The 15,544-nt window shown below is 34.1% G+C and overlaps 1 long non-coding RNA gene across 1 annotated transcript; it reads right to left on the reverse strand.

Annotated features, from left to right (window-relative positions):
• Positions 1-14,850: 14,850 nt before the first annotated feature.
• Positions 14,851-15,544, reverse strand: LOC139430334 (uncharacterized). Its single transcript, XR_011640820.1, has 2 exons — positions 15,226-15,544; positions 14,851-15,080 (listed from the first exon to the last, which is right to left on the reverse strand). It is a non-coding gene; the product is annotated as an uncharacterized lncRNA (long non-coding RNA).

Raw genomic sequence — 15,544 nt, forward strand, 5'->3', positions numbered from 1 at the left:
CCACTCAGTTCGACGTATACATTTATATGTGAATTTTATATATATTTTATACATTTAATGTGCAAAAAAGGATTCATTATAACAATACCTAAATTGTAAAACCTCGATATAACGATATAAATATTTGTCACATTATTAATATTATCTATTTAATACATCAGTATATTTAAGCGTTAGAATCCATCTCGGGTTATTCCCCAAGTAGAGTTTTAAAAAGACAATGAATAATCTTCCCGTTTCATATTGTAATTCTCAAAAGGCATGGTTTACAGCAAATACAATTTTCAAAAGTTTTTTTTCCAGAATTTATACTTAAAGTCAGGAAATTTCAAGAGGAGTTGCTTGAAATATGATGTGGATGATGTGAAATGTTTATTCCTTTTAGGCACTCTCCTGTCCACCCATTTGAAAACATTTTACGTTCAGAAGATGGCAAATTTATCTGTATGCTTTTGTCCAATACCACAACATCAATGATTCAGCCTATGGACCAGGGAATAATTTTTGCTGCTAAACGAATACATCGAAGAACATTTTTAGACGAAGTAATGATGGTATTGGAGGATGCAAAACAATATTGGAGTAGAATTAGCCGAGGAAGATATGTTACAATGGTTGGAAATAGAAATGAAGTATTGATGGTGGAAAATGAACTTGAAAACAAAGATAGCGAAAAAATGAAACGCCAAAGATAAAGAAGGAATCTACCATCAGGTCGTATTTCGACGATATAATAGCATTTATAAACAATTCGTCAGATAAAGAAATGTAACTGTATTACGCACATCTTCGTAGTTGTATATGTATGTATGTAAGAGAAGGGGAGGGTATGCAACGCACACAGCACTTAGGCCTCAACGGGCCCCTTGTGCATCCTCCCAACACTCACTCCGGTTATATCAACCAGCCTAAGGAGTTACCAAAGGCTAGGATACAGCTCAGAGGTGTGTCTCTGACGCCATCCGTCTCCGTTTCCGTCACACAAGATGTGATACACCGTCTCGTCGTCTTGTTCACAAGCACGACACAGAGGGTTGTCAACACACTTTATGTTATAAAGGTGTTTATTTACCTTACAGTGACCTGTAACAAGTCCCGTAATAACCCGTAAGGCGCTCTTACCCAACCTTACAAATTTCTGTGCTGCGTCAGCTGAGCGATAAAATAATAACCGCTTAGCTAACTGGCACCCTTTAACTCTATCCCACTAGTCAAGGAACTTTTTGCGGGTTAGGCTTTTGATTAACTCAATATGGGATACCATAAAAGGGACGACTGTCGGCAAAGGGGAACAGGGCACTTTCCCAGCAGCCCTTTTTGCCAGCCTATCGGCGTGCTTATTCCTCGAGTGAGTCGAGTGTTCCTTTATCCACTGCAGTGTGACACTGTTTAGTGTTGTGGCCTCTTCAAGCACCAAATGACAATCCATAATCAGCGCAGAGGTAAATTTATCCTTGCTTAGAGCTAAAACAGATTGTCTAGTGTTGGTAAAGATTGTAAAGGTCTTACCTCTGTAATTGGAGCTGACAATGTAGTCAGCAGCAAATTTTATAGCGACTAATTCCACCTGCTTGACGGTGATGCCTTCTCCAAGTGATATGAAGAGATGGAGCTGTAAGTCGTTAGAAAATACTCCCGCTCCTGCACAATGGAACCTCCTGTGGAACCACAATGGATGAGGTATTTCCTTGAAAATGTGAACTTAGCCGGTATATAGTCCGTGCAGCATTCCAATAGAGGTGTGTTTGTCAACGCCTCCCTCCAAAGTGCTGCACTTCCTCCGGTTTCCTCTCCCTTGAAAAGTCCTACTTCCCGTAATCGCAACATGGTAGTCAGCGTCACCTCCTGAATATGTAAGTATAGAGATGGTAAGTTTAACATGTTTTCCATGGCCGCAGTGGGGGTCGTCCTCATGGCTCCTGTAACATAGATACACGCAAGTCTCTGTATTCTATTTAGTGCGGTAGTGGCGGTAACCTGTAAGGTTTTAGACCACCATACTACTGCACCATAAGTGAACATAGGTCGTATCACAGCCGTGTAGATCCAGAGGGCAAATTTGGGTGACAAACCCCATGTCTTCCTAATCGCCCTTCGGCACTGGCCAAACGCGACACTAGCTTTCTTTACTCTATTATCTAGGTGTGACTTCCACGATAGTTTGCTATCCAGAGTTATACCCAGATATTTAACTTCTTTAGACAAACTCAGTGGACATTTTCGGAGCAAGGGCAATCGAAAATTACCAATGTTCCGCTACCGTGTGAAAAGGATTAAATCGGTCTTATTGGGGTTAACCGACAATTTCTGCCCTCCACACCATTTCTCGACTATGTTGAGAGCCTCTTATATCCTGTCAAATAACACCCCCACATGTTTTCCCCTGACAAGGATAGTTAGATCATCAGCATAGCCGACGGTCGCGAATTTAGCCTCTTTGAGGCGTTTAATAAGGCTGTCTAGAAGTCTAGTCCTTGAGTCCTTGAGGACATCCTCATGTTACAGCCTTTTTAAGGGTGGCGTTGAAAGCCCTTAGCTTGACGATTCTTTGTCTGAGGGAGCTCTCTATACGGCCACAGAGGGTAGGAGGAACATTATGTTCAGCCAAAGCCTCGTTAATACCAACGAAGGTCGTCTTATCAAAGTTAGTGTGGACTTGCCTTGGGTGTACGCATGTTAATTAGAATCTGAGGGTCTATCGACAAGACAGACATCCCTTATGTAACGATCGCACAGTCTCTCTAAGGTTTTTAATAAAAACGAGGAGGTTGATTGGTCTAAAAGACTTCGGAAGGACGGTACTTCGGAGCTTACCCGGTTTAGGTATGAAGTACACCAAAACTTCACGCCAACAACTGGGACTGTAGCGAAACGCCAGACATCCCTGAAAGATGTTTCTTAGGTGAGGTATCAATTCCTCCAATCCCCACTGCAGCAGGGCGGGTACGATACCATCAGCTCCAGGAGCTTTGAAAGGTGAAAAGCTGTTTAGTGCCCACCCCGTTTTGTTCTGCGTGCAGATCTTCTCAGCTAACAGCCAGTCTTCTGCAGTTGGTGTGTGGTTGGTGACTCCATGAGCTACTATAGAGTCTACCGAACCTGAAAAATGCACATTCATTATATAGAAGGTGTAAGCTTTGCAGAAGGTTGTCGGTATAACAACCGTCATCCTGCTACAATAAACCTATTCGCCGGTCCGGGTCTGAGGCCAGAACCCTTTTAAGACGAGAGAGTTCGTTTCCAGAGGTGACGTCTTCAGAATCTCCTCCACGCCCCTCTCTTCTTTCGACGAACACTTTTTTTAAACTACTATAGTTTGCCTTTATAGCAGTTCCAATCAGAATCTAATCTTGAGCTTTTGACTTTATTGAAGGCTGCTCTGACCTACCTCTTAAGGTCGCTGAGCTCAGTGCACCACCACAGAGTGGCACGGCATGAATCAGCTTCCAGACGGAGTGGACTAGCCTTTTTATACGAAATTGTCAGGGAATCTGTCAAGACCAATGATCGTTCCTCAACATCCCTGCTCAAACACCCTGATAACACCGATTTGAACATGTTCACGTCAGTGTTCCTGGGGTTTCGCTTCAGGTTTTTTCTGATCTTTTTTATACCTACATCAAAAGTGATCCACCTGTTGTGGACTCGAGGCCAAGGTAATATCAATCACTGATTAACCTCTGGCAGTTACAAAGGTTGGCTCTGAGCCCCGATTAAGTAAATCAAGATTGCTGCTGAAAATAAAGTCTAAAAGTGACTACCCCTGCTGTTGTCCTCGGCACAGCCCCAGAATACGGAGTGCGCATTGGAATCAGAGCCTATGACGAGATTCCAGTTACCTGATCTAGCGTCCTCTGCCAGACTTGTTCGTAGTTTTAGGGAGCTAATTAGAAAAAAAAAAAGAAAACTTCGACATCTGATTTATATTAATATGTATTGCTTTAGAACACGAGTGTACAGAACGTATTCAGGAACATATTCTTATATTAATAATAATTTGGAATTGGTTTTAGGCGGATGTTAATGCGTTTACAAACAGGATTTAAACAGAAAAAAATATAATATTTTTGAATGACCGACTTTTGTTTTACTGTATTCTTGTATCATTTCAAATACATGGATTATTATCTCAAATGAGTAATAAACCGAACTTTCGACGTTGTTTAAAGTAACGTTAATAAAGAAACGTTTTTAGCTTATCTGTAGATGTTAAACGCCAATAGCTCAATTTATTTTCTTTATTATTAACGTGAGTACGCGGTTCAAATGTACATGTTCGGAAATTACTACTCTGTCTATAGCTGTGGGCAATACCGCAACCGCATTAGTGTTTGGTTGCTACATTCAAATTTGTACAGCAACAGTATATTAAACAATCTCACATTTGGCGATTAATTTCACCCCAAATGACTGAATATAATAAATTTCAGTTACTAAATAATTACAAGGAAAATATTATTGCAGAACATAAAAAAGTGGATTAAAATAAGCATAAAAATTCATAATAAGTTATTTCAAAAAATTACTAATTTCGTGAAGCAAGATTTTGAAACAGAAGATTTAATCGCATGATTTTAACATTTTCTAATAAAATGCTGTTAAAAGATTAACTTTCTTAAATCCAGGTTAACCGGGAAAGCCTGAACTATTGGATAAATGTAAGGGTCTAAAATCCAATTGTATCGAAGTAAAACGTTTCAACCCGATACAAAATGGAAAAGATTCCAGAAGGATTTATAAAACATAATTGGCTATGAAAGATGGGAATTGTTGAAACTTATGAAGAAATAGTTAGTAAATTTTTTGATACGGACAATAATTTAGGATGATACTTTTGAATTTCATTTCTATACTGTTCACAGGGAAATTAAAAAATTTTAATTTTAAAAAATGGAAACAAGAAATGTTGTTCCTTTTTTAATTCTTAACAGGTTTTATTTGAAAAATATTTTAATACAAACGATAGTTCGAACTTGTTTCTGAACATGGCATCCGAAACGTCAAACACTTTTTCAAAAAACTAGTGTTAGTTCTAGTCATAGTGCTACTGGTACTTCTAGTTTTAGTTTAATTTCTATTTTTCTATTATTCGATTTCGAGTTATTCACAAAAATGGTACCTTTTGTGACAATTAATTGTAAGCGCCTATGAAAATCAATTGCAAATAAAGCAATCTGTCTTTCTGTTAATTATTACTACTATACAATTAGTCCGTAATAGTTGTTTACAATGGTAAATAATTACAGTTTAAATGAACAAGATGACATGATATCAACATTGTGGGAATGTTTAATGATCCCAATGCTAATGTAGCGATGAGGTGAAATGCCAAAAATTTTTCAACTCCAAATCATCTAATAAAAAAAGTGTTCAATAATAAATAATAGGAATGTACGGTTTGTACACCCGAACATGTGGAAAACGTTTTGAAATACGTGGCAGATCATATTACTATGAAGTATACAAAAGTACAGCTTAGCGGGTCCTACAAAAACCCTAAAAATTGCTGGTCATTTATTACAAGGATTGTGTTGCGATTCTACAATAGGAAAATGTTTTACAGATTATCCTACATTTTCAAAATAGGGAACCATCAATTTAAGAAATGGCATAATTTGCCGAAAAATATCCACATGTTAAGTGTGTTTGTCAATTTCAATGAAAGTTTAGGGCAAACGAGTGACTATATTATCTCAGCAATTTTTTACCTTCCAGACAGATGGTGTTAGCTATTTGGAACACTTTGAAAAATGGTGACGAGGGGGGTTTCATGGACATCTAAAATTAATGATATTATTTCAAAAACGAGTTTTCCACAAACTTGCACAATTCGTGAATAACTCGATAAAAAAGCGACTAATGAAAATTTTATATTAATTTATTTCTGTGCTACGATCGTTTCGACCAATATGTTGGTCTTCATCAGGCACTTCTACAACGGATGTACAATGTTTGTTAGTTATGATACATTTTAACCTTTGGAATTTGTTGACTTTCCTTTTTGTTTTTGTCTGTTCTTATTCCCTACCTGACTGTTTTTACTTGGCTACATCTTTATACTGCCACCCAGACGGTTATTGTTGGTTTACATGTTGCCCTAATCGATTGTATCTCGTGAGATCATCAGCTTAATATTCGGAATTAACAATGTGCTGTCTCCGTTGCAGCTTTACAATGTTACGCGTTTTTTCAACTCTCCATTTGTAACACTTTAAGACGGTAAATATTAATACTATTAAATGTATCATAACTAACAAACTTTGTACAGGGTGGGCAAATTTGGGCGTTATTATAGGCTATAAGATATATAAGATAAGATATATAAGATCTATAAGATATATACAGAGTGTATCTGAATGACTGCAACAAACTTCAAACGGTGATTCTTTAGTGAATTTTAAGGGTACTTTGATATATGAACCATGGGCGACTTCGGCTCCTCTAAGGAGCTACAACCCTCCAAAAATGGCGGAAAATTTTGGTTTAATTTTTTTTTCTCAAAAACCATAAACGCTAGGAAAATGAAATTTGGGGAATATGTTTAACTCATAATAGGGCACGTTTTGACCTTATTTGTACTTTCAACCTACCCTTCTAAACTACTAAACGTAACCACCCCTGTTCAATTTATGCCTAGATTTTTTTTATGAAGATGATAAATACATTGGAAAAATTTCAGTTAGATAGATAAAACTATTCTAAAACTTTTTTGTCTGTCTGATGTTCTTCGAAAAATTAATAATTTCTGAGAAAAAAAATAATTAAGCAAACACTAACTATTAAGCTGTAGGGTTGTTAATCGAAACTGAATGAATTTTTAATGAAAAAATCTTAGTAGGCTTTGCAATCTTTGTCAGAAATATTTTTGACGTTTAAATGTCAGTGGTTTTCGTACTATTATTATTGTTTTATTTAAAATTTTGAAACGTCGAGTGAACGAGCGTAAATGCGATAGAACTTTATTTAAAAATTAATTTGAAAAACAATAATAATGTAAGAAAAACACTGACATTTAAACGTCAAAAATATTTCTGACAAAGATTGCAAAGCCTACTAAGATTTTTTCATTAAAAGTTTATTCCAACTTTTGATCGACAACCCTGATGTTTAACGTGCAGTATTTGCTTTATTATTTTTTTTCTCAAAAATTAGTCGTTTTTGGAAAAATTTTAGAGAGACAAAAAAGTTTTAGGATACTTTCATCTACCTAGCTAAAATTTTTTAAATGTATTTATCATCTGCATATATAGCCTATAAGAAAGGCTATCTCAGAAATTATAAGAGATATGAAAAAAGTATCTTTTTTCGACACTAAGCCAATCCCGGAATATAACATTTATACTTTTAGGCCTTGGAAGAATTTTTTAAGACAATTTTCTGCCATTTTTATGCTGTATAATTAAGATGTAACACAATCAGTTTTCCTCTTCGAAATTTAAGAATATATTTCGATACGCTTGATGGACTTCTGTTTCAAAAACTGCAATAACTTGTGTGAACTCCGCATTGATATTGCAATAATTAAATGTGCTTGGTGTTTGAGATCAATGTGCATGCATCACTTTTTTATGGTAATAAACGACAACTCTCCACATTACTGTACTAATTTTAAAGTATAGGTCAAAAAGTACCCCAATTCGTGAGAGGCAAGGGAGCTCATGTTCAAAAAGCACCCCATTGGGATGAGAACGCTATCACGTTCACGTCGTGCATCCTGGGTAACGCTAACAATAAGAATGGTTTGATAGTTACATGCATCACTACTTGTAGTGATGAGGTTTCATGATTCGTTACTGTTAGGGGCAGTTTTTGATATTAACCGTTTCCTAGAAATCCGCCTTAAAATTATCATTTGTTAAATTTGTCTCAATTTTTAACAAGGGTGTACAATTTTTAAAAAAATGCGCCCTCCATTTTGAATTCTCGAAAATTGAATCCCCAAAAACCCCTAGTAACATGATTTCGCAACAATCGTAAAAATAATTCCTAAAATAATCGCACTTATCTCCAAAATCGAAAAGATCACCCTTCTACCCTTAAAACGGCGATCGGGCAGAAATGACAATATACGTGTCGAATATTTTTCCATACACTACTTGTGTGCCAAGTTTCAAGAAAATGGCCGTATGGCACTTCCCTAGTGGTACTTGTTAGTCATACCTTAAAGGTTATACCGACCAAAACGAAGTTATTCGCTGAGTTCTACGAATCTTCTTAGCGAACATATATAAAAACCTTTAAAGTCTTAAATATGAGGGTCCACAATTTTTAAATGACTCGTCAACATTTTTACTCTAGTATTTGTAATTAAAATCATAGACATATGAATAGTAATTCCGTATTAGGGATTCAACAACGCATGAAGGCAATTTCAATAGCGGAAATTATTATGTTAATCACAGGAATTGTTCGTACACGAACAATACTACAAAACTTATACAGGGTGATTTATTAGCTTACCATCAAACTTTGACATATGATAGCTAATCCATTTACCAAAAGAAAAATGTTAATGAACATAATATGTCCTATTTCAGTTATTTATGAAATTATAACACTTTAAAGTTTTAATTTTTATATCATAATTAACTGCAACATTTTTTTTAAAACATCAATATTACAATTAATATTGTTCAAAATAGCCTCCTTCTACTAGAATACATGCTTCACAATGACGAATTAAAAACTTCTTCAGCTGAATTAAAATGTCTGGTTGATTTCTTATTTTAGTAGCAGCCATTTGTATTCTGTTTAATAACTGTTCTCGTGTCTTAATTTCCATTTGATACACAATTTGTTTCATTTGACCCCATAAGTCGAAATCCAAAGGATTAAGGTCGGGGAATCTAGGTGGCCAAGCAAATGGACCATTATTCCAACCTACTTGTTTGGAAAATATTGGTTTAACCACTCGATAACTACTCTTCCGCGATGAGGTGCCCATTGTGCTGGTACCACATATTTTGAATTACATTAAGAGGTATATCTTCAAGTAAACCAAAAAGTGTATTGTTAAAAAAATCTGTAATTTACAGCGTATAAGCGTCCATCAAGTACATGCAAATCTAGTAAATTGTTGTTAAATATTCCACCCCAAACGTTGATGCTGAAACGTTGTTGAAATTTCCTTGGTCTAATCGCATGCGGATTTTGTAATGCCCAGATATGTTCATTATGGTAATTATTTATACCATCTCGTGTAAAACATGATTCATCTGGCCAGAGAACATTTGAAATGAAGTCATTATTTTGGGCATGTTGCTGCAACAATCATTCACAAAATGCTAACCGTTGCTGATCATCTCCTGGCTGTAGAGCTTGAACATTCTGTTTGCGATACGCATGAAGGACTTCGCGGTTCAATACGCACCATGCAAAATTTTGACTTACATGTATGTTGTGTGCTATTCTTCCAGTGCTGATGGAAGGATTATCAATGACAGCATTAATTACAGCTTCTTCGTCCTCAACATTAACTACATGCGGTCGAATAACTTTTGCTGGAGCAGGATTACCTGTTTCTGGAAGTCTTCTGAATGAATCGTTAAAGACTGAATAATATGGTAAATGACGCTGTGGAAATCTTTCCTGATATTCTCGTACTGATTGTCGAACATTTCCATTGCAAAAATCATACACCAAAACTATTTCAGCATACTCTTCAGTGCTATAAGCGTACATTTTGAGTTTCTTCCTGTATGTAATAATTAAACCTTACAGAAAACTGACATATTACAATGACAACTTTGTGTTTGTTGAATGTTTGATTTTACTGACTATTAATAAATTTGCTGCAGAAAACTTTAAAGTATTATAATTTCGTAAATAATTAAAACAGGACATATGTTCATTAACATTTTTTTTTGGTAATAGGATTAGCCATCATATGTCAAAGTTTGATGGTGAGCTAATAAATCACCCTGTATAAATGCGGCGACTAAAGATCTTATGGTCAGCATAATAATAATAATGCCAGCTTCTGACATTAACAAAGGTGAAGAAGATGAAAAATATCATTGAAAGTGATTTAAAACTTAAAAGAAAATGAATTTCAATTTTAGACAAGCTACTTTTAAAATGAATGGTTAGGTTATAAAACGAAATCTAAATTATGTGCAATCATAAACATTTTTCGGCCATGTTACGATTTACGAGTCTGGCTCGTTATAAGTAGGTATTGTATTGTGCAGAATTGGTGTTGATAAAAGACAATTTCCTCCGGATAAATTTTAGCTCACAAAACGAATATCGGATAATAATATCTTTAATCATAAAGAACAGCATAAATAACTTTATCAGCAATTACATCTTGACGAATAGAGAGATACATTATATACAAATTTTAGATAAAAGATGTTTTGCAGACGTGGGAAGTAATCTCGTCTCGTCTTGGGGAAGATTAGAATGGCAATAAAAATCCATAGCAATAGAAGGAATCGAACAGTGTATAAAACAAAGACAAGAATAGATGCGAGTTGAATCGATAAAGAATCTACCAGACAATATTGGAGAATGAGATAAACAAAAATCCTATCGTACCAAATCAGTAGTATTTTTCAAATAGGACATCGACAATCAAATTATTGCACAAATGATGTCGATTAAATATCTATGTAATAACTTGTCATATGACAATAACATAGAAGTCGAAAAGTGTTTAAATGATACTTGTTTAAAAATGTTTAACCACTTAAGCATCTCGAACGAGACTCTCTCGCGCATCAAATGCGTTCCGATTTGCGCTATCCCGAGAAAAACCCTAGCATTAAGTGGTTAAATGAAATTTGGAGAAATTAATATATGTACATATAAGAACAGAGACAAAATTTTGTATATACAAATATGTAATTCGACGGTTATGATTTACACCACCGAGATCAGACCAGAAACACAAAATTTAGAGGTGTTTGGAAACGAGTGAAATGAAAATATTAGAATATTAGAAGACGCATGTGTGAGTTAGATAATATTAATTGTTGGATAGAAATCAGCAGTGGAACGAGCATATATTTAAATAGCATGTCTGGACAACAAATAGTAAAGATTGCTCCAGATAAATCCCCGGTTGGAAGAAGGAGTATTGGACGCCCGTGGAAAAGATGGAATGACGATTTGTAGAGAAATTACATTACAGAAAAATAGGTAAAACTAGAAAGGGATGCCCAGCAGGAAGCATTGCAGTCTCCTTCCTAACCATATATACGGCAACAGAAGCCTCTATTACTACGGAAATTGAATCAATAGATTGAAACAGTGATTGATTTCAGCGGAGATGTAGAATTGTGTATATCGCAATATACTATAACCGGCCAAATAAGGTCGTTAAAGAACGAAAAATCCATGAAATATGTGATGAGACATCATCTAGGGAGTAATTAAATGTAAAATGTCCAGCATAGGGAAGTTGTGTAGCAAATACTAGGGAAACAGAATTGAACAAGGCTATCAGAAACTATAATGATGAGATCATAACATGAAGACGGCATAAACGACATTTACTTAAGAAAATGTCGTTTATAAAGACAATTAAGTTTAATACGCATTTGCGCAAATTTTAAACCAACATTGTGGCGATTGAAGTTTGTTTGCGGTTGTCGTTTTAACTGTTGGATGCAGATTTAAAGATCCTGTTCAACGTCGATATACATTACTAAATGCATTAAGAGAAGTTGCTTAGACTTCTCTTCTCTTAGGTTAAAAAACAAAAGTCGATGAGATGGTCCTACTCCCAAAGAATCAACTTGTCTTCAGGTTCAAAAGAAAAGATAATAAACAATTACAATGTTGTTAGATATGAAATAGGCTTATTGAATCTGTCAGGCAAGATGGCAAAGATGATCGAAGATAAAGTTTCCAGCGTAAGTTTTTCAATTTGCCGATGACAACGTTAATAGTAAAATCAAAGTGAGGGATTTCGTAGAGGTACGTGAATTTGTATAAATTTATCGATAAGACAAAACACCATTAATTTATGCAAGGAAAACGACGGAGGCGATAATAAATACGATTACTTTTTACAATGAGCGGAATAAGATAAAATTATAAATTTTTGTTCCTTATTCAGTTGGTTAAATGGTGAAATCATGAATATTTGCGTAAATTTTAAAATTGCTTGGGGAGTATTGCGTCATAGACACGAAAACTTAGTTATTGAATAATGCTAGTTAATGAATAAATATTTAAATAAATTTAAATACTAGACATTGTGAATTTGCTGCGAACTCTGCCTTGCGTCTTTTGGAATTCAGTAGACCATGTTATTTATGGATGTGATACATTTAAAACATTTCGTTTGCAAGTCTTGCAAGACTAGCAAACAAAAATACGTCTACATTTTAATAAACAAATCTTGTTGGAAAATACACGAGATCAGAGCATTTTTGAATTACACTCTAAGTTGATCTTTATGACGAGTCGTAATCATGTTAAGTATGGAAAAATCACAAAAATCAGTTCTATTTACACTTCATCTGTCATTGATTTGTTTGAAATTAGGACACCTTGCAAAAGTTATTCGTAACGCGACACATTTCTTTTACTTACCATATTACGTGATGATTAAAGACATAACAACTCTCATGCAGTCAAATTAATGCGTAACTTAACAATCTTATCATAAGTACAAGTGCTGTAGAAGAAACATTGAAAACAAGAATAGTTTTAAGAGAATGTATAAAAGCTATTAAAAGCTTAACAATCTTATCATAAGTACAAGTGCTGTAGAAGAAACATTGAAAACAAGAATAGTTTTAAGAGAATGTATAAAAGCTATTAAAAGCTATAAAAGTTTTAATGGTGGAACCAATTTTTTACCAGTTTTAATGCATGTTTTTGCTTCCAAAGTCATAATTTACATCTGTAATACCTTGGGTACATATTCATATACTTCCTTGCAGTTGGTTATTAGTTAAAACAACTTTATATCTGTAATTATAATATATACTCGTACTTATTGATGTTGTTTCGAAATATTTTTGTCACAAGCTTTACTAGATATAATACATTTATCATGCTAGTAATTTAGATACACTCTCTGTCGCTTATTAGTTCGTTCTTCTGTATACACGGCGCGTCATATGTAACCCCCTCCCCTGTCTAATTTGAAAACGGTTGGAGATGTCGTCATGAGCCGAAACACGTTGATTTTTATTTTTTGTTAACACAAATAATTTAGCATAAAAAATGGTTTATCACTTTTAGTTTTTCCGGAAAATGGGCCATCTTTTCGTTTTTTTAGATGAAACGCCCTATATATTATAACATTTTCTGACAGAACTAAAAATAAATACGAATCCAATGTTAATTAGGTTTTATGATATTAATTAATAACAATTCGAGAAAATTGAGCAACTTTGAAGGGCGCACCTCTTAAATTTCTGGCATCACAGGCAACCAGGAAAATAACGAGCGGTATAGATGACTGTTGGCTTTTACCTGGTTGATTTTTCGGAAAAAACTAAAAGTGATAAACAATGTTTTATTGGCTTAACAACTCATGACATATGACGCACCTTGTATATCAAGAATATATACAAATTTTTGTGGTACTGAAAAAGATAAAAAACAGTTTAACAAATTACGTCCTTTGCGTGATTTTACAAGAATTACTTAATGAAAAGTTGGAAAAAATGCGGATTAATTGTAAGGATTATTTTTGTTAATTCATATCGAGCAATTCATACAAAGTCGACATAAAACATTTACATTGTACAACAATAAAGTGTACTACACTGACAAATCTGGTTTATGTGGGACGTTAGCCAAAAGGGTCATTTCTTGTAAGTAATTCTTCTGCGGTCGTCGTGAAAATCAATAAAACATTGTGGAAGAATCATGAGACAATTGGTTCACAAGCTTTCCATTAATTAATTATTTAAAGAACAATTGACTTGCGGTTACAGGCACTGTCATGAATAGATTACTATAATCAAACATATTACCCGTCAAAAAGAAGTGCACTTTAGTGTCTTATTGATCAAATAAAATAATGAGGAAAGTGGAGTTAAAACCTATCATATTAACGGTATTATAATTTACTTAATTTTTTAGTAAATACATATAGTGAATAAATTATGTACGACATATAATATAATTGTACTATATTCATCTAGGAGATGACCTATGTCAAAAATAATTTATTATGAGGTAACACTACTGTAAGGACCTCAAACACTTGGGAACATTTGGAAATTTTAGTATATTGAAAAAAACATAATTTACAACAGTATAGCCTGTACAATCAAAGGAGAATTTAGAAATATTGATTTTAGAGTGATTGGCAACTATTTGAATAATTTCGTTCAATTTTTAACCAAAAAAATGATTATTTGTTAATATTTTTTTAATTAAATCGTCGAAAATCCATTCCTTAGGTTACCTACTTATTATTGTGCTTTGAAATGTTGTTTTCAACAAACAGTTAAAAAATTAGAATTAAAATAATGAAAATGGTTTGAGTTATGCTGTTCTAAAACTTTTTTCTGCAATTCCGGCACCATAAAGTTGACTTTCTAAGTTGGAATGTTGCTCCTCAATTTCCTTTCTGGATGATGTTAGGCAACAGTGGCTGATTCAAATTAGAGTTTACTAATACTTCCAAAACCAAAAGAAATTACAAGTGTTATAATATTAAATTTCCTTTTTTCAGCTGACAACAGTTTTCAGTATAAATTGAAGACCAGTTTTTATTCATTGAAAGCCTAAACGAAAACTTCAAAAAGTTCTCCCTTTTAGAAGTAATCATACAAAGTAAGCCATGCAATAGGGCTAAACAAGGGAAAAGGAGGAACAAAGTTTTATTTTCATGGTTTTTTGGGCGAATGGGTTTAAATTGGGTTAATAATAAAACAATGACAACTAAAAACGATTTTTATTCAAAATAAAATATATGGTTTTGCCATCATTCGTGCTTCTATACATTTGGTTAGTTTTATTGGCAATAAAACCGAGTTCTTGCTTCAATCTTTCTTGAATTTTTGGTCTTAACAACAATGTTTGTAAAAAATGGAATCCAAGCGTACACTGTTGATATCCGAATTCGAAATAATCTTTGTTTACTGCGCGTTTATTAGTCTTCAATACTAAAAATTAAAAATCGTTTGATGTCTATCAAATAAAATATATAAGATATAATAAATATAATAGACAGAATATAATAAAATATAACAGTATATAAATAAATATAACAGTGTTGTATAGATGTCGTGTCTATAATCGATGACTTACAACACTTATCTGATTAATATGATTTTTCTAGGATTTAGATTATTCCTTCTCCGATTTAATGAAATTTGTTGTTTCGTGTGCAAATTGGAACCAAATTGGCATCTGATGCTTTCGGGTTTGTTAAATTTTTTTATTTATATTGTGCTTGAGGCTATCCATCAAATCCCCACTTTGAAAAAAAGCACACATCTTCTATTTCAAAAATACGTTCTATCGTCTGATCGGATAATCCTTACACAACTTCACCTTTGCCATTGTTTCAAAAATGCACTCCTTGTTTGTTAGTGGAATTTCTTTATAAGAAGGAAGTCGCAATAGA

Source organism: Onthophagus taurus, chromosome 7, assembly GCF_036711975.1.
Source record: "Onthophagus taurus isolate NC chromosome 7, IU_Otau_3.0, whole genome shotgun sequence".
Lineage (NCBI taxonomy): Eukaryota > Metazoa > Arthropoda > Insecta > Coleoptera > Scarabaeidae > Onthophagus > Onthophagus taurus.